Source organism: Pelophylax lessonae (assembly GCF_965119305.1).
Source record: "Pelophylax lessonae genome assembly, chromosome: 2".
In the NCBI taxonomy this organism is placed as follows: domain Eukaryota; kingdom Metazoa; phylum Chordata; class Amphibia; order Anura; family Ranidae; genus Pelophylax; species Pelophylax lessonae.
This window is the reverse complement of record NC_138769.1, coordinates 141624280-141644620: the sequence shown is the minus strand read 5'-3', so window position 1 is coordinate 141644620 and position 20341 is coordinate 141624280. Positions and strand designations below refer to the sequence as shown.

The 20341-nt window shown below is 41.4% G+C and overlaps 1 pseudogene across 1 annotated transcript; it reads left to right on the top strand.

The window, feature by feature from the left end:
* The first annotated feature begins 18429 nt into the window (after positions 1–18429).
* LOC309546631 (putative tyrosine carboxypeptidase MATCAP2) lies at positions 18430–19559 on the top strand (annotated as a pseudogene). Its single transcript has one exon. The product of its transcript is annotated as a putative tyrosine carboxypeptidase MATCAP2 (transcript).
* The last annotated feature ends 782 nt before the right edge of the window (positions 19560–20341 follow it).

Genomic DNA, 20341 nt, shown 5'->3' with positions numbered 1-20341 from the left:
ACCGCATAGTCCTGACACTGGTAGATACCACCAGCCCTCCTAGCTGCTTGACTACTAATCCACCTGGCTGCTTCTGAAGAACACCTCAGGACAAGGTATTGGGATTTAGCACAACGCTGTCCCTGGAAAGTATGCTACATCTGGTAGTCTCTCCCTTAGTATGCCCCTAAGTGTGCTGAGGTACTCACACCGTCCTTTGCTCCCTGCTGCGCTGGGCAAGAATCCTGTTCAGGTCTCCAACTGATTAGATCCTCCCATGCCAGCCCGGACAGCTTTTGCACAAGACCCAAAGGTAATAGAGATCCCTCTCTTAGACTTCCCACAGCTGCGGTTCCAACATCCTGATAGAGACCTTTTGCAGGAGAGACAACCTGGCTCCATGGAACTCAATCTTGCCTCCAGTGAAAATCAGCAGTACCAAGCCTCAGGTCTAGGCCTCATCGCTTCCCAGGCCCCCTCAGGCAGGCAGACCTAAACCAGGGGCTCCATTGTGTGCATGCTCCCCAGGTCAGAGCTGGGGAGAAAGAGAGCATGCATCAGCCAGCCTCAGATTTTTATATCCTTTCCCAAATTGTACCACTGGCACAGGAAATTTCTAGTTGTTGGCTGATAAAAGATATTGTCACTGTAAGGGGTCAGGGTTGGGGACCAGTAATTATAGCAGTAGAGAGGCTTCCACTGACCAACAAGGTAAGTAAAGAAGCAGGTCACTCTGACCGATAATGCAGGCTAACATGATGTGGAGGTCTAAGCACTGAGTGGTCTTTGCTAGAGCTCCTGATGGTGGAGATGGGTTTTGCTGCATATTAGCACCTAGTCACAGTCCTCAGGATTGCCTGACCAGGAGGTGAACAAGCCAGGGTCCAGTAGCAGATATGGCAGGTCTTTTCACAAAGCCCAAACTTCTCCTTTAAATAATAAATGACAAGCTATAATAATGTTGGTTAAATCGTATTTTCTTTAAGGTTTAATCTTAATAAACAAATGTTTTATGAATAAATATTTAATATTTAAATATTTAATGTAATGTGTGCCTATAACACTTAGGCGCTGACAGACTTCTAACTTTTTGATGGCTTTTGTCTACCTGAATATTATTATGGCTCTATATGAGTTAGTAAAAAGGAGGAGAATTGTACCTCCTGTATCTCATTCAACCGTGTACATGCTGTGAATAGACCTAGTTAGCAGGAGATCAAATTACACAGGCTATTCACAGCACAACACTACATTACTCATCAGTGGCCTTGAGCCTACCACATGCTGGCTGCAAGTAAAAGTTAAAATACTGATATTTTAAATTTTATCTTTATCTGACAAAAAAGGAATCAAAATTATCTTTTTTTTTTTTTTTAAATAAATCCTAAAGAAAATATGTACAAAAGCATGATATATTACCATTAATGTTTTTCAAAAATAATTAATTGTATTAAAGAATAATATTATTTTAAAACTATGCTGAGACTGTTTACTCCCCACATTTTGCTGAATATCTAAAAATAAGTGCATGCCAAGACAGCAAACAAAAAATAAGAAAGGTCACGGGAAACTTCAAATCCAAGACTGAACTAAAATGTTAATTTAGCTCTGCCCTTTCTCTTCTCACTTGTTTCATAAAACACAGTCATCTGTAGCAGCTGGGATGTAACCAGGGAATCCACAAACAAGACATGTACAGAGACCCAGCATGACACTTGGCATTTGTATAACAACTTATCTCTGCAAACACTGTTTGCTCTGTGTAGTATTCTACACTGTGTTTCCACATACAAGCCGAAACATCAAGCAGTGATGGCCTCCCCTTAGATTTAGTGCATTTAAAAAAAAAAAAAGGAATGTAATATGAGATATTTTGATAAATAATAAGACTGAATGATTTCAGATGGATATGATGCTCACAAAATTAAATCATTTCATAATAACATCACTTATGCACCCAGTGAAAAACACGAACATGAGTTCAGATATCTTGTATGAATGGTCATCATGACAACATGACTTATTATTATGAATATTTGGAACTCAGCATAGTTTCTTCAAATCTATTCATGACCATAGGATTGTGGATTGTTATTCTCCTTTTATTAACCATTTAAGCCCCGGAAGATTTTACCCCCTTCCTGACCAGGGCCTATTTTGCGATTCGGCACTGCGTGACTTTAACGGACAATTGCACGGTCGTGCGACGTTGTACCCAAATGAAATTTATGTCCTTTTTTCCCCACAAACAGAGCTTTCTTTTGGTGGTATTTGATCACCTGTGCGATTTTTTGATCATGCGCTATAAACAAAAAAATAGAGTCAATTTTGCAAAAATAACAATATTTTTCACATTTTTTATATGAAATTCCCCAAAAAAAAAATGTAAAAATCAAAATTTTTTAACATTTTAGGCCAATTTGTTTTATGCTACATATTTTTGGTAAAAAAAAATCGCAAAAAGCATATTTTGATTGGTTTGCACAAAAGTTATTGCGTTTACTAACTAAGGGAAAGATTTTTGTCATTTTTGTTGTTTTTTTTTAATGCGTAATGGCGGCGATCTGCGATTTTTTTGCGGGACTGCGACATTGCGGCGGACAGATCGGACCCTGGACTGACATTTTTGACACTTTTGGGGTTACCAGTGACATTACTACAGTAATCAGTGCTATACATATGCACTGTTACTGTAAAATGACACTGGCAGTGAAGGGGTTAACTTTTTTTGAGAGGGAAGGGTTGTGTGTGTCTCTAGGGGCGTGATTCTAACTGTGATTGGCTGTGGCTTGAGGTGTAGGAACAGTGATCAACGGTCCTACATAGTAGAACCGTATGATCATTGTTCTTACACAGGGGAGAATGACAGGCGGCTTGTTTACATCAGCCGCCTGCCTTTCTCCCGCTCTAACGGACATCGGGTCCACCAGGCACACGCGCGGGGGAGTCTGTGACCGAGCAGGAGCGCGCCTCCGGCGGCGCGTGCTCGCTCCCCAGAGCCTCACAGGCTAGAGACTTACCCATACGTCCCTTTGCCTGTGAGGGGCTGACCGCCGTCCCTTTGCCTGTGAGGGGCTGACCGCCGCAGTATATGTACTTGCGGCGGTCGACAAGCGGTTAAAAAATGTTGGTTGTGTAACTGTATTTATTTGTAACAACACTAGAGTTTAAATATCGTGTTAGTCTGGAAAGGCAGTATGGGAAAACCTTGTATGGTTCTTACTACTACTAGGGAGGGGGTATTGGTTTTCTTGGTAAATGTATGTGTTAATAAAATGTGTAATAAGTATAAACATATGGTGTGTCTTATTACCATTTCATTGTTGTTTGTAATATGTAATATTTTGGCTTGGCACCACTTTACTAGGTGAGTTGTGTCTGGCTGATTATAGTCCAGTAATCTCTTTTCCTACATTTCTACAATGTTGTTTTGTAAGTGTATGGCAGACCTATGAGACAAAAGTGAAAGAACAGTTTAAAGTTAATGTAAAGTCTCTTTTTTTTTTTTTTTAAACAACAAACATGTTATACTTACTTGCTCTGTGCAGTTGGTTTTGCACAGAGTGCCCCGGATCCTCCTCTACTTGGGTCCCTCTTCTGTACTTGTGATCTGACTCTTCTGGGTAGAGGACATGCATGCACACTGCTGGCGGCCCGCTCCCGCTGTGATCACACACAGCGGCATGTACCGCAGACTCGATGTCCGCCGGCACCCACCGATTATCCAGCAGAGAGGCATAGCTGCAGTCTGCCTAAGTACACAAGGCAGATCCTCGTTCTGACAGGAGGGAAAGCATGAATCATATGTCCCTGCGAAACAGGGACAAGGATCCATGTCTTCCCCTAGTAAAAGCTCATCCCACAGTTTAGAAAACACAGGCTAGACACACAGTTAACCCTTTGATCACCCCTGATGGTAACCCCTTCCCAGCCAGTGTCATTAGTACAGTGACAGTGCATATTTTTTTAGAACTAATCACTGTATTAGTGTCAAAAGTGTCAGTTAGTGTCGGAATGTCCGCTGCAATATCACAGTCCCGCTTTAAGTCACTGATCGCCAACATTATTAGTAACTAAATAAATAAATAAAAATATCCTCTAGTTTGTAGACGCTATATCTTTTGCATAAACCAATTTAATATACGCTTATTGGCATTTTATTTACCAAAAATATGTAGCAGAATACATATTAGAGATTGATCGATTATCGGCAGAGCCGATATATCGAGGGCCGATATGCACTTTCCCCAATAAATCGGAATTGGCCACCGATATTTTGGAAAGTGCTTGTTCCGGAGTGATGCCTGCAGCTAGAAGCATCACCCCGGTACCAGCGTCCATAGCCGACGGTTGGCTGTCTTGTAATGACAACCGATGCGGCTAAGAAGCCGCTCGGCTGTCATTACAAGAAGCGGGAGGGGATGCCCCCTTCTGCCAGCCTGCACGGCCGCTGAAGATCCGATCAAAGCTGCATTCGGCTCTGATCGGGTGTCGATGCAAAAACCCGGAAGTGATGTCATGACATCACTTCCGGTACTGGCGCCAGATTAAAAAAATGACAGCATTCAAAACAGACAAACTTGGCGTTTTGAATGCTTTTAAGTGCAGAGGAGGGGTTTGGGGTCTTTTAGACCCTCAGATCCCTCCACAAGAGTACCTGTCAAGTAAAATAACATTTTTTTTTTAAATGTGCGAAAATATCGGCCGATACCGATATGCAATGACCAAAATATCGGTATCGGCAATGAAAAAACGATATCGGTCGGTCCCTAATACATATTGGCCTAAATGTATGAAGAAATTAGATTTTTACATTTTTCTTATTAGATATGTTTTATAGAAAGTAAAAAATATTGTTTTTGTGTTTCAAAACTGTGAGTTTTTTTTTGTTTTTAGTGCAAAAACTAATATAAAACTAAGATACACAGAGGTGATCAAATAACTCCAAAAGAAAGCTCTATTTGTGGGAAAAAAGGACATACATTTTATTTGGGTATAGTGTTGCATGACTGCGCAGTTGTCAGTTAAAGTAATGCAGTGTCGTATGAAAAAGAATGACCTAGTCATGAAGAGGGTAAATCGTCAGGAGGCCAAGTAGTTAATTCATGATTTCGAACATGAAGTTATTCTAGATAGTTACACTGGAAAGTGCTGACTCTCATCATCAGCAAACCAGATTGGTAAAGTGGTCCAAAGGAAAATTTACCATTTAATCTTTAAGAAACAAAGTGGTAGCATTTCCGTCCCCTTCAAAAAGGAAGCCTGCGCTCCACATCCTGTGGTTGATCCTGAGTCCCTCAGCAGGATACCATGGCTCTTTGTAGAAGGTTATGGGGCAAAAATGTCTACCCCTTATGATGTCAGTAGTCTAATAGTAAAATAGAGAAGAATTACATCAGACAAGGTGCTGTACATATTAGCAGAACTGTGTATGTGATTATCTGTGCACAAGAGTGTATATAAATAAAGAAGTGAAAAAAATCACTTGAATGTGTATAAAAAATAATAAATGAATGCTGTGCTATCACCAATCATCTGTGAGTAGTAGCCAAAGTCTGTGAACTGATGTTGTATGTGTTTTTCAGCAATTATCAAATAATTAGAGAAAAAAACCCCAGAAAAAACAATGAATCAAAAATAAACAACTGTAAAAGTCCATATAATTGTGAATGTGGTAGTCCCATACATTTTGTGATATACAGTGCCTTGCTAAAGTATTCGGCCCCCTTGAACTTTGCGACCTTTTGCCACATTTCAGGCTTCAAACATAAAGATATACAGATATATATACAGATTTGTGCAGTATACGACTGATTGTTGTCCTATGGACAGAGTGTCCCACCTCAGCTGTAGATCTCTGCAGTTCATCCAGAGTGATCATGGCCCTTTTGGCTGCATCTCTGATCAGTCTTCTCCTTGTATGAGCTGAAAGTTTAGAGGGACGGCCAGGTCTTCGCAGATTTGCAGTGGCCTGATACTCCTTCCATTTCAGTATTATCGCTTGCACAGTGCTCCTTGGGATGTTTAAAGCTTGGGAAATCTTTTTGTATCCAAATCCGGCTTTAAACTTCTCCACAACAGTATCTCGGACCTGCCTGGTGTGTTCCTTGTTCTTCATGATGCTCTCTACGCTTTAAACGGACCTCTGAGACTATCACAGTGCAGGTGCATTTATGCGGAGACTTGATTACACACAGGTGGATTCTATTTATCATCATTAGTCATTTAGGTCAACATTGGATCATTCAGAGATCCTCACTGAACTTCTGGAGAGAGTTTGCTGCACTGAAAGTAAAGGGGCTGAATAATTTTGCACGCCCAATTTTTCAGTTTTTTATTTGTTAAAAAAGTTTGAAATATCCAATAAATTTCGTTCCACTTCATGATTGTGTCCCACTTGTTGTTGATTCTTCACAAAAAATTACAGTTTTATATCTTTATGTTTGAAGCCTGAAATGTGGCAAAAGGTTGCAAAGTTCAAGGGGGCCGAATACTTTCGCAAGGCACTGTATATCAATCCTAAATAAGTGCTGCAAAAATATGTAAGTAGAAAACATCACGGTGAATCCCTTTTGGGCAAACTTTCAGCTCACTGTATTGACCCCCAGGACAAAGGTCAATATGCGCTCCAACAATAAACGGGTTCCTTTCCTAATCAGCAAGGACTCTGGCTCTTGGAGAACCTCAGCAACTCAGGTGGGTGGATGGATGGATGATTCAGTGTGTATATACATGTTAAAAAATAATAAAATCCTATATAGTGCTCACTGTTGTTTTATTTAAAAAAAAGCATAAAAATAGAAAGCCACTCACATGTAGTACACCGTCCCTTGTGTTTTTCACCTTACAGCCCAAATGTATGTGAAAGGTCCTCTCCGATATCTACTCTGAGACTTTGTTTCTTTACAATGGCACCACACACATTGGGGCATCTTAATAAATTATTTAAATGGAGAGCTCTATAGAGTTGCCTTTGTGTTACATGTGGTCTGTGTGAGGAGAATTGGCCCAAGGGAGTTTATACTGAAGAAATGGTGCCTCCTATGTGTACAAATTGTTCATTTCCATGCAGCTTCCGTCAATTTTGGGAATTAACCCAAAGTGCGTTAATAAGTGATTTAAATTTGAGGCGCTGCATGGGTTAGTTAGGCTTGTTTTAGTGCATAATTGTAAAACCTATTAAATTTGTGCCATAAACCATCAAAGTATTCACATAAATATTGTGAAAATGTTTACAAAGTGATATGGACATGTATATTGATAAAATTGATGCATTAAAAAAAATGTAAGAAATTATGCAAAAAATGTGTCTAAAATGAACAAAAATGGTGTGTTCTACACCCCATGCTTAAATGTGCTGTATATTTCCGTCTTACTCATGCTCCTAGGTGCCACCCCTCCACCTTAGTATAAGGGGGGGCACTCACCAGATAGATCTGGGCCACCAGGACCCTCACAGCTTTGTATATGTAATTGGTCTCAACTTAAAACTCCCATCTTTGGAACCATTTCCTTCAATCAAAATGGTCTCGACCTTGGAAGATTGATATATTTTTCTTTTGTGTTGAATCAGGCTCCAAATAACCAGTCCCCAAAATAAAGCATAAGACATAGAGTCGGTTCACACTAAGGCGACACGACTCCTTACTACTTCGGGGGCAACTTGTGCATTCCCATGCACCACGACTTCGGAGCGACTTGCAGGGACTTCACATAATGGAAGTCTATGCAAGTCCCTCCGAGGTCACCCCGAAGTAGTACAGGACCCTTTTTCTAAGTCGGAGCGACTTGTGTCGCTCCTATTAGAATGGGTCCTGTAGCGGTCAATGGACCGCGAGGGAGCGCGACTTGTCAGGCTGACCAAGTCGCCTGACAAGTCGCGCTAGTGTGGACCGGCTCTCATAATCGTGCAATACATTTATGAATTTGTTTTTGAACATAAAATAATCGATAAAACACTCACATTTTGTTGTGCCTACAAGTGGCACCCACTATTTTCGTTTAGGTGTACAAATATCAGCATCGGCTGCGCTATGGACTGGGGTGCCTGTCACCTGAGTTCCGACGAAACCGGAAGTTGCGAAACCGGAAGTATCACCACTGCGGACCTCAATGCATTTTTTTAATTTATCAATATACATGTCCATATTTCTTCTTTGTAATAATTTTTGCAATATTTATGTGAATACTTATTTAATACAAATTTAACAGGTTTTACATTTACGCACTAAAACAAGCATTACTAACCAATGCAGCGCCTCAAATTTAAATCACTAGATCAAAGGAAGGAAGTTTAGAGTGACTGGCGGGAGTTGTAAAATAAGTCTGTTATTATCAGGAGTGAGGAGAGCATTCAATTCACCTGGTGGTGGTGGCACCAATTCAGTTGTTTAAGAAGATTTGAGCACGGCGATGGAATATATATTCATAAAATACTTTTAATTTGACATTTATAGGTTTATTACGTTTATTTATTCAGTATTATTGTCTTTTGTGATTTAATAGGAGTTGTTCACAGTATTGAATATTCAGCAGCGCTGTACCATATGTTTATATATTGATTATTCCTTAGTGTGGGGAAATTACTAATAGGTGTTCAGCAGCTACCGAACACAGAGTTTGACAGTTATTTTGTTTGATCACTTAGTGTAGGAATTACAAAAAAAATAAGATAGAAAAGTATATATTTATAAGTGGCGCTGATTGCACACGTCTAATTCATAAAAATAGAAGGCCACTCACATGTATTAAAGTGTTTGTTACCCCAACATTTCATATTCCTGATATGTGCCTGCTGTACCATATACTTGTATGAAAAAGTATCCTGTTTTCTTTGTATTGCTTTTTTTGTGTGAAATCCCTGGTATTTCTCCCAGTTTTTTTGCTTTCCTGTTAAAAACTGACCACTCTAGGCAGCAGAGCTCACCGTGATCAGTTCCCTACCTATTCTGGGAACTCAGCCTGCTCTCCTCCAATGATCAGACTTGTCCTGACATGCCCCCCTTGCACAGTGATTCACTAGGAAGATCAGTGTGCTATTGCTTCTCCTCCCCTAGCTTTTTTGCAGCTGAGAACAGAAGGAATGTGATCACTTATAAAAAAGAGAAAACATTTATTTATCCACTTGCCGCCCGCCCACCATCAAATGACGGCGGTGTAGCTCTTGTTCTGGGATGACATCATATGATGGCTCCCCAGAGACGGCCGCTCTAGCGCGCCCACAGTGGCGCGCAGCGCGGCGATTGTGGCTGTGCCGTGTTCCTAGGACAGGATGTGACCCCGATCTTGGTAAAGAGCCAATTGCGTGGCTCTTTAGCCATGTGATCGGCTGTGTCCAATCACAGCCGGTCACATGTAAATGAGGAAGTGCTGTTTACCAGCTCTCCTCGCCTCACACTGTCAGAGTGTGTGGCGATCAGAGCCGATCAGCGGCTCCTCCTCAGAGGGATTTCCAGGAAAGGTAATCAGGGCACTGTTCATCAGTGCCCTGATTACAGTAAACTACAATAGTGCCCAAACAGTGCCCAAATAATGCCCAATCAATGCCCATCAGTGACCTAAAACACTGCCCAATCAATGCGCATCAGTGACATCAATCGGTACCCACAGTGACCTCTATCAGTGCCCATTAGTGATGCCAGTCAGTGCCCATCAGTGCCTGCTCATCTCTTCTGCCCATCAGTGCCTATCAGTGTCGTCTGTCAGTGCCCATCAGTGTTGTCTATCAGTGCCCATCAGTTTCGCCTGTGAGTGCCCATCAGTGCTGTCCTTCAGTGCCATCTGTCAGTGCCCATCAGTGCCGCCTACCAGTGCTGCCTATCATTGCCCACCAGTGCCACCTATCAGTGCCCCCTATCAGTGCTCATCAGTGCCGCATATCAATGCCACCTGTCAGTGCGGCATATTAGTGCCTTCTCATCAGTGCCCATAAGTGCCACCTCATCAGTGCCCTAGAAAACCACCTCATCAGTGCCTATCAGTGCAGCTATTAGTGCCCATCAGTGCAGCCTATCAGTGCCCATCAGTGGCGCCTCATCAGCGCACATCAGTGAAGGAGAAAAATGTACAAAATTTACTGACAGAAATTAAGAAAAACTTTTTTTTTTTTTAAATTGTTCTGTCTTTTTTTCTTTTTTTATTAAAAAATAAAAAACCCAGCGGTAATTAAATACCACCAAAAGAAAGCTCTATTTATGGGGAAAAAAAAGATAAAAATTTCATATGGGTACAGCATTGCATGACCGCAAAGTTGTCATTCAAATTGTGACAGCGCTGAAAGTTGAAAATTGGCCTGGGCAGGAAGTGGTTAAAGTGTTTTTATATATATATATATATATATATATATATATATTGTGACAGGAAGTCAGGTAAATCTGGGAATGTAGTCACTGAGAGGAGACACATTCCCACCTGCTTTGAAAGTTCACTGATACTATAGGGTGTTGGCTGCAGAGAGAGCCAGCAGGAAGTTGAAAACCATTCAGCTGTTCAGAATGAGGAGATCAAGGACTCTATAATTTGTCCAGAGAAAATCTATTGAGTGCTGCCTCCTGTCGCTGTGTGAGCTGGGAAGAGGAGGACAGACATACGTGTACCTCCCGACGCCGTGTGGGCATGGGAGAAGGACTGCTGCCGCCTGTCGCCGTGTGGGCTGGGAGAGCGGGACAGTCGGATGTGTGCCTCCCGACAAGCTGGTGAGCATGGGAGAAGACCCCCTAAAGCGATGTGAAGCTAAGGAGGGTAACCACGAGTGAAGACGTCTCAAAGGTGAGAAGACAAAGTGTTCCATGTGAAGAGTGTGAAGAGTAAAGGGACCTGTTAAATGAACTGTGTTCAATATGAAGAATCTGAAGAGTAAAGGATCCTGTTATAAATGAACATGTGCTGTGTGAAAGAAAACAAAGGGACATGTTCAATGGACAATGTTTGTGCTGTGTGAAAAGCAAACAAATGGACATTTGAGTGTCTGCTGTAGGATCAGCAGTGTCGGCCCAACAGTAGGTTGGAAAGACTTCTTAGGTAGGTTCCAGCTGTGAGAAGGTAGCCGCCCACAGAGGCAAGGATTTATTTTGTCTTTTATTTTATTTTGGCTGTTTTGATGCTTGCAATTGTGATAAGTAAATTGCATGAATAAATCAGTCTTGTTTTTCAACCTCTAATCGGCTATCTCTGTGAAAACGCACCCCCAAAGGGGTCACCCATACGCCTACCAATGAGTAATCCCTCACATATGGTGGAGGTATGCAGTGGGCATAAGCAGAGATCCCTGCAAGGAAGTGCAAATGTTTGATGAACTTTATCTGGTGCATGAGATTGCACAATCTATGTGTGCAGGAGAGAAGATCCTGACAGAAAAAAAAAAAAAAAAAGTGTTTTAAAGAGACAGCGGTCTCAAAATTATTTGATGAACTTTGTTGTGTCTGGTGCAAGTGACTGCACAAACTGTGTGTGCAGGAAAAGAGATCTTGCAAGAGAGAGAAAAACTACATGTGTTAAAGAGACAGTGGTCTGAAAATTTTTTGCTGGACTGTGAAAAATTTGTGGAGTTATTGAAGATGGGGCGATCCAAACGCCTGAAAAATGCAAAGATAGATGAAATGAGAGACCGGATTCTATGGATGGAGGGGATGTTACCGTCTGAACCAGCCCCATCCATGCCTAAAGAGAGTCTACTAAAGAGGAAGGTTGTTGTCCCTAGCAACACTGATGAAACTGCTATGGAGACGCAGTGTGCTCAGATGAAAAGTAAACCCAAAATGGGGGAGATGCTGAAACAACGGAGCTTTGCAGCTCAACAAAAGGCTCATCAAGAGAGCATGGCAGGCTGGAAACAGAGACGCCAGCAGCCAATGGAGGCCATCGGTTTGGAGGAAACCGAGTATGTGTGCAGGGCTGAGTTGGATGCCTTGCAACGGAAAATGGAAGAAAAGGAACAAGCCTTGGAATTGCTTAAAATGGAGCATAGAAACTTGCAGGAAATGAATGAACTACTCAAGTCTCATGTGTTACAGTGGGAAGAATCCACTGCTCTTCTTTTGGTCGAGTTGCAAAAATGTCAAGACACTATAAAGGAGAAAGATACCATCCTCATGGAAAAGGAAATTGAAATTCAGACTTTGCAGAAGCAAAGTATGTGTGAAATGTTGGAGTTGCGTAATCAGCTGGAAAAAAGTCTTCAGTGTTTGGAAGTTACAAAAATAGACCTGCAGGAGTCGCAGGAACAGAATGTCGCTCTGAAAACGACATTGTCTCTCAGCGACAACGAGAAAAGTGAAAGAGAGGCTAAATTACTGAGTACTGTGTATGAGCTCACCACTTTGAGCAATGTGGTAGATGAATTACGTGCAGACTGTGAAAGTTGGAAAGGTGAAGCCCAACGTTTCCAGCAGCAGTTAAAGGAGAAAGAAGCCTGTGTGGCAGAATTACAGTCTCATTCCCAGAAGCTAGCCAATGAGGTGAAAGCTCTTATGCAGGGAAAAGGAGATTGTGAACATAAGAGGGAAAAAGTAGAGGCACGGCTTCTGGAATCGCAAGTCAAGGTGTCAGAAGGTGACCGATTGTGTGCTAAGCTGTCAGAGAAGGCAAACCGACTGCAGGTTGAGTTGGACAATGTTACAAATCAGCTTTCTCAAGCAGACAGCAAATCTAGAGAAATTGCGGAAGATTTTTCTATCTTGGAATCGCAGCTGCAAGACACGCAGGAACTCTTACAGGAAGAGAGGTGTCAAAGGCTGAGTTTTAGCACAAAGCTCAAACAAATGGAAGATGAGAAAAATGGCTTCCTGGAACAATTAAAAGAGGAGGCGGAAGCAAAGAAAAACCTATCAGAGCAAGTCGCAACATTGCAAGCTCAGATAGCGGATATGAAAAAACGCATGGAAGAAAGCGTTGGTTCATTACAGTGTGTTGAAGATGTGAAAAAGAAGTTTGATCAGATGCTTGGTGAAGAGAAGACTGTGTCTGCAAAATATGCAGAAGAACGCGCACGTGCAGAAACGGAGGTGCGTGTTAACGAGAGCAAAGCCCTGTTCTTGGCTCGCTCTTTGGAGGAAGCTCTAGAGTGTAAGGCTGAACTAGAAAGTGTTAACAAACAGCTGCGTACAGAAATGGAAGAATTGGTCAGCTCCAAGGATGATGTTGTGAAAAGAGTTCAGGAGCTAGAAAAGTCTAAGCGAGCCTTAGAACAGCAAGTAGAAGAGATGAAGATTCCGTTGCAGGAACTGGAAGAGGAATTCCAGGCAACAGAGGATCTGTCCCAAAGAGGGGATAGTGTGCCTGATGCAGTTTTTAAAAGGATCAGTGTTTTGGGGTCTGTCCTGAGTGAGCCTCAGAAATGTGATGACATGTGGCTTGAATCACCCCTTTGGAATAAACCGTTCCTTCAAAAACTTCAAGCATTGGAAAATGTATCATTAGAACTTCAGCAAACAAAGGAGCTGAGTAAGAAATGTGATGATTTCTCAGTTCAGGCTGAAAACCTAGTGGGGAAAACTAAGGCTGTTGGTGAAAACGTGAAGCAAATGAATAAGTGCCTTTCAGGGAGTGTTTCCAAAATGGAACTGGTGAAAGACGGGTGGCAGAAGTTTGATCGTGATCTTGAGATACATTCCATGTGGAATTCAGATAGAGAAAAGGAACTAGGTGACCTTGAGCGGTCAAATAGTTCAGCAGGAAGTGCATTGAAGAAACCTGTAAAAGAATGTGTTGCAGTTCCATGCTTCTTCACTGATGCAGAGAGGAGGTCTATAATGGATACCACCCAGATCGCTGGGTTCAACTGTGTTGTTGCCTTTAACCCCTATGTTGGTGGAAGGAAAGTTGATGATGTTCTGGTTGGCTACTTCTGTGAAGAGTTTGGCAAGAAATATAAACTGAATATCAAATCAAATAGTAGGCCTTTACTGCGACTCGCTCAGGAGGGCGAAAAGTTTAAGAAGTTGATGAGTGCAAATGCTTCCGATCTGCCTATGAATATGAAATGTTTGGTGAATGATATTGATATCTCTGGGAAAAGGAACAGGGGTCACTTTGAAGAAATGTGTGACAGCCTGTTGTCTCAATTGGAAAATCCTCTGCACAGCATCTTAGAGCAAGCAAAGCTCAAGAAGGAAGATCATTCCCTTTTACAACAAAAAGTCAATGATTGTGTACAGATGTATGGAGAGGCAACTCAAGTCACAGAGGGATGTCAAGAGTCCCTACTTGGAACAAAGCTTAGTGAAGCAAAGGTTCTCAAAGTTTTGTGGAAAACATTTATGGATTGCAGAGAGAGGCGTCTTAAGAATGTTGAAGACATTAAGACTAGCCCAATTGAGTTGCCTATGGATCACGGTCCTCCATGGTGGATTGGACAGACGGTTATGAGGGACAAGCTGTCTGACATTTATGAGAAAGCTGTCAATGAAGATGACAGAAACGAGAAGGAGCAAAATGATGCCAAAAATGCAGTTGAAGAATGTGTATATGAGATGAGAGACAAACTGTGTGGCATTTATGAGAAATCTGTCAATGAAGATGACAAAACAGTTTCATCCGGAAGCTTGAGGATAATAGGAGGCTTATCAGTGAGTCAGCAGTGCCTGACACATGCGTGCCTGGAAATATGTGTCCCAACCCTAGGGTTGAAACAAGAGGGGGGGGTATGTGACAGGAAGTCAGGTAAATCTGGGAATGTAGTCACTGAGAGGAGACACATTCCCACCTGCTTTGAAAGTTCACTGATACTATAGGGTGTTGGCTGCAGAGAGAGCCAGCAGGAAGTTGAAAACCATTCAGCTGTTCAGAATGAGGAGATCAAGGACTCTATAATTTGTCCAGAGAAAATCTATTGAGTGCTGGCTCCTGTCGCTGTGTGAGCTGGGAAGAGGAGGACAGACATACGTGTACCTCCCGACGCCGTGTGGGCATGGGAGAAGGACTGCTGCCGCCTGTCGCCGTGTGGGCTGGGAGAGCGGGACAGTCGGATGTGTGCCTCCCGACAAGCTGGTGAGCATGGGAGAAGACCCCCTAAAGCGATGTGAAGCTAAGGAGGGTAACCACGAGTGAAGACGTCTCAAAGGTGAGAAGACAAAGTGTTCCATGTGAAGAGTGTGAAGAGTAAAGGGACCTGTTAAATGAACTGTGTTCAATATGAAGAATCTGAAGAGTAAAGGATCCTGTTATAAATGAACATGTGCTGTGTGAAAGAAAACAAAGGGACATGTTCAATGGACAATGTTTGTGCTGTGTGAAAAGCAAACAAATGGACATTTGAGTGTCTGCTGTAGGATCAGCAGTGTCGGCCCAACAGTAGGTTGGAAAGACTTCTTAGGTAGGTTCCAGCTGTGAGAAGGTAGCCGCCCACAGAGGCAAGGATTTATTTTGTCTTTTATTTTATTTTGGCTGTTTTGATGCTTGCAATTGTGTTAAGTAAATTGCATGAATAAATCAGTCTTGTTTTTCAACCTCTAATCGGCTATCTCTGTGAAAACGCACCCCCAAAGGGGTCACCCATACGCCTACCAATGAGTAATCCCTCACAATATACATATACTGTATATATATATAAATATATATATGTATATATACACAAATGTTCTGCCTACCATTTCATTTTTTAATTGAATGGGTTTTTTTACAAGGTGATCGTTTACAATCACTTTAAGACCAGACACGAACTTATACAGCTCTAAAACATTCCCATCTATAACCGGTTGATATCAATTTGTATTAACTGTTCATTTTTTTGCACAAGCTTTGGTGAGACCCATTCGCTCTATAAAGTCAAAGCAATACTGAAGCACAAAGGTCTAACAGCATGCAAAGTTCTACAATTATGGTAAGTATCGGTTAAAGTTAGAGAAGTGTAAAAACACACACAATCACAAAAATCATCCAGAAAATGAATGAGGAGTGGGTTTCATAGTGAAGGTGGTGTTATCACACGGGAAAGGGGAGGGGGGAGGGGCGGTTGGTGGATAGAGTCAAAGAGGTAAGAAGAATAAAAATAATAAAAAAAAAGACTTTATAGTGATTTAGAAAAGAGAGATAGATTTGGGGGCCATTGTGTTGTGTTTCACATTGAGTTATTCTAAATTCAAAGGTTTTCCTTTCATGCATAATTTTGAAAATTCTTTTAAAAAGCAAAGCATTCATGTTCTCTTCAGAGTGGTCTTCTTGTAACAAATGTCTCACAGGAGCAGTAGTTATCCTGATTGTGCCCGGCTATTGTATAACTTTGAATAGGCATTCCTTTTTGTCATTTCTGTCCTTTTTCATCCTTGTCGGTATTTGTTATATTCATAAGCTACTCCTCATTTACTGGAAGTGCGCTTGTATGAACAAGGTAATATTAAATGTTCCTGTTGCATGTGTGATGGTTTTTGATGGATTAATGTTACTGCACCATTTGTAGCATTTATTATGCCCAGGCTTCTTTTCCTTGTCTGTAGTCAGAATACATTTTTCTTGATTAGTTTACGTCTGAGGTTCGGTGGTTCTTTGAAGGCCAGAACTGGGGGAAGTTAGAAGGTTTCTTTTAAAGTTTCATCCTTTGTTATGATGGCTTGCTGCTCCTTTATTATCTTTTGGAGCTGAGATGTATGCAGTTACTTGCAGTATACAGCTATTTCTTTTTTTCTCTTTGTATTGTAGGAGATTTTCCCTTTGGGCTTTCCGTGCTGTGTTTGTCCTCGCATTAATGTTTCTGTTACTGTAACCTTTACCTTGGAAGGATTCTGCCAGCACTTGGCGCTGTCTATTTCTGTTTTCCGGGTCACAGCATGCATGGTGGTTTCTTGTGGCTTGATTGTAAATTATTGCTTGTTTGGTGTGTTGGGGACAAAATATAATAAATAAAATTTAGCTTTAGAAGGTATATGGAAGGCAATCAAAGAACTGCATCTCATTGTAACAGAGGATGAAACTCTTATACAAATATTTCAAAAACCTATGATTCTGGCTGTCAGATCACCTAACCTATGCACACTATACAATTGTCTTTAGTTTTTTTTTCCTTTAGATTTACCAAAACCATATAATAAGAGGTAAAATCTAAACACTTTCAATTTGTATGCAATCAGGAAGACCCTTGCACTACATAGTTGAAGGTAAAGCCCCGTACACACGTACCGATTGTCGGCCAAACGATTGGCCGTCTTTTGTCCGGTGCTGTCCTGTCGGTTGAAAAGTGATAAAGACTGCACACGAATTTTGTCGGCCAACAAAAGCCGACTGCAGAAGTGATGTCATGTGATGGTTAACTTTCCGTGTGTTTTTTCTTCTCTGAGCATGCCCCGTCTTGCTCATCTGCTGTTTGTCGGCCGAATTCTGTACTGACTGAGGAACAATCGGCCGTTCTGGTGTTGGCCAACAAAAATTTTATAGCCTGCACACCAGATTCTGTTCGGCCGAAAATTTGCAGTCGATTGGCGGAAGCATCATACTAACAAGCCGAAAATCGGCCGATCGGTCGGTGGCCGAATATTTACGGCCGACAATCGCTACGTGTGTACGGGCCTTAAATCTAATGGAAATCTAACAACAAAAGTTGTATAGTTTGTATCCAGCTTTAAACATAGATCCATCAGCAGGAAACTTTCATGTGACTACAGGCTGCAGAAAAAGGGAATTACTGCTTTAGCCCCGAAAGATTTACCCCCTTTTTGACCATGTCGTTTTTTGCAATTCGGCACTGCTTTATTTTAACTGACAATTGCATAGTCGTGCAAAGCTGTACCCAAATAAAACTGATGTCCTTTTTTTCCCCACAAAAAGAGCTTTCCTTTGGGGTTATTTGATCACCTCTGCTGTGTTTATTTTTTGTGCTATAAACAAAAAAACAACAACCATTAAAAAAAAAAACAAACAAAAAAAAAACTTTATGCTATAAATCATACCCCCCCAAAAAAAGTAAAAATCTAATTTAATTGTCAATATGGATTCAGCTATATATTTTTGGTAAAAAAAATCCCAATAATCGTATATTGATTGGTTTGCACAAACGTTATAGCATCTACAAACTATGGGATTATTTTTTTTTTTTTACTAATAATGGTGGTGAGCAGTAATTTTTAGCGGGACTGTGACATTGTGGCAGGTAAATTGGACACCGAACTGACACTTTTGACACTTTTTTGGGGACCAGTGACATTATTACAGTGATCAATGCTAAAAAATGCACTGTCACTGTACTAAGATGTGCTTTAACTGCAGACTTTCGGCTTTAATTTGAGGGTATTTACATCCAAATCAGGTGAACGGTGTAGGAATTACAACAGTTTGTATATGTGCCTCCCACTTTTTAAGGGACCAAAAGTAATGGGACAATTGGCTGCTCAGTTGCTCAGCTGTTCCATGGCCAGGTGTGTATTATTCCCTCATTATCCCATTTACAGAGGAGCAAATAAAAGGTCCGGAGTTCATTTCAAGTGTGCTATTTGCATGTGGAATCTGTTGCTGTCAACTCTCAATATGAGAGTTCCAGGGAAGAAATTTTGTATTTTAAATGCTATAAAGCCTACAAATGTTGATAAGGAAAAGATCAAGTTTTTCAAGTCAGCGTTTACTTACAACCCTCAGTTTGAGTATGCCAATCCTGCACTGCCAAATGTGTTAGCTAGACACAGCCATGCCTCAGACAGATTCCTTAAACAGGCAGTTAATATAATGAAGAAAGCACTGGAAAAATATGGCAGCTATGAGAAATTTGAGCAAGCCACAGGAGGTAGTCTGCTTCCAAAGAGCCGAATATAGCTCCAGGTTCGAAAATACATGGAAAAAGAAGGTTGTTTGGGTGAAATAGTAGTTCACCTTACAGAGGATTTACTTTCCCGAGCTTCCATGACAGTTGTCAATGGACGTCCAACATTGACCATCAACATTTCTACTGCACGAGAACAGTGGCTTGAAGGGATGCTCAGACATGAAATAGGCACCCATTATTTTAGCGGAATGAACAATAATCAGCAGCCTTGGAATAATGTCAATGGTCGTAAGAAGTATGGTTTAAAGCCAGTCAACCCAACAGAAGAAGGTCTTGCAAGCATACACAGTGTCTTATTTCGAAAGGATCCCTTTCTGTGGAGGGCTGTTTTTTTTATATTATACCGTGTACCAAGGCAGCCACATGTCCTTTAGTGAGTTGTTCCAGGATGTGGGTCAGTTTGTCAAAGATCCAAACACACGCTGGGACTACTGTGTACGGGCGAAGAGGGGCTGCACTGACACATCACAACCAGGCTGTTTTAGTAAAGATCAAGTGTATCTTGATGGCATTCTTCGAATACTAAGGCACAGAGAAACCATAGATTTCCACCTGTTGACAGCCATGGGAAAGGTTTCATTTGAAGACGTAGACCGTTTAAAAGACCTCGCTGTTGTGCACAACGCCAGGATCCCACAGTTTCTCCAAGACAGAAGTCGATATATGGAGTATTTGGAGAAGATCATGGAGGTGAATGAATTGACAGATGAAGAGCTGAAAATACTTATTGCTTGAAAAACTCCATGTTCCATTACTCTTACAACTAGACTCTGCCGTAGATTTGGACAGCTGAAAAGGATACGGTGCAATACTTTTATAAACTATTGTTCAAACGCAAAAAAAAATAAATAAATAAATAACTCTCAATATGAGATCCAAAGAGCTGTCATTATCAGTGAAGCAAGCCATCATTAGGCTGAAAAAACAAAACAAACCCATCAGAGAGATAGCAAAAAAATTAGGTGTGGCCAAATCAACTGTTTGGAACATCCTTAAAAAGAAAGAACGCCCCAGTGAGCTCAGCAACACCAAAAGACCCAGAAGACCACGGAAAACAACTGTGGTGGATGACCGAAGAATTCTTTCCCAGGTGAAGAAAACACCCTTCACAATAGTTAGCCAGATCAAGAACACTCTCCAGGAGGTAGGTGTATGTGTGTCAAAGTCAACAATCAAGAGAAGACTTCACCAGAGTGAATACAGAGGGTTCACCACAAGATGTAAACCATTGGTGAGCCTCAAAACAGGAAGGCCAGATTAGAGTTTGCCAAACAACATCTAAAAAAGCCTTCACAGTTCCGGAACAACATCCTATGGACAGATGACACCAAGATCCACTTGTACCAGAGTGATGGGAAGAGAAGAGTATGGAGAAGGAAAGGAACTGCTCATGATCCAAAGCATACCACCTCATCAGTGAAACATGGTGGTGGTAGTGTCATGGTGTGGGCATGTATGGCTGCCAATGGAACTGGTTCTCTTGTATTTATTGATGATGTGACTGCTGACAAAAGCAGCAGAATGAATTCTGAAGTGTTTCGGGAAATATTATCTGCTCATATTCAGCCAAATGCTTCAGAACTCATTGGATGGCGCTTCACAGTGCAGATGGACAATGAC